The following is a 277-nucleotide window of genomic DNA, read 5'->3' on the forward strand; positions in this document are numbered from 1 at the left end:
ACTCACGAAGTTCATCAATTCAGTTTCTGAGAGAGCACTTGACAATGTATGCTAGCTTATTGTAGCATGTAAACACACTTGGCATGCATGAACTGAAATGGTAATGATTACTTGATTATCAGTGGTAATTGTACAGTATTCCTAATAATTAATTGATCAGGTTTTCTGTCCCAGGTGGTTATGCAACATTTCTTTGGATATGTATTATAGTATATATTCTTCCAGCTGCTAGTACCCACCATTGTTCCTTGATAGGTTAAATGAGAAAGGAACCATT

General features: G+C 35.4%; 1 protein-coding gene across 1 annotated transcript in view; it reads left to right on the forward strand.

The window, feature by feature from the left end:
- Nucleotides 1–277, forward strand: part of LOC119589154 (phosphatidylinositol 4-phosphate 5-kinase type-1 beta-like) — a gene marked incomplete in the record, with an annotated part of 149444 nt that overhangs the window by 95305 nt on the left and 53862 nt on the right.

Source organism: Penaeus monodon, chromosome 25 (assembly GCF_015228065.2).
Source record: "Penaeus monodon isolate SGIC_2016 chromosome 25, NSTDA_Pmon_1, whole genome shotgun sequence".
Taxonomy (NCBI): domain Eukaryota; kingdom Metazoa; phylum Arthropoda; class Malacostraca; order Decapoda; family Penaeidae; genus Penaeus; species Penaeus monodon.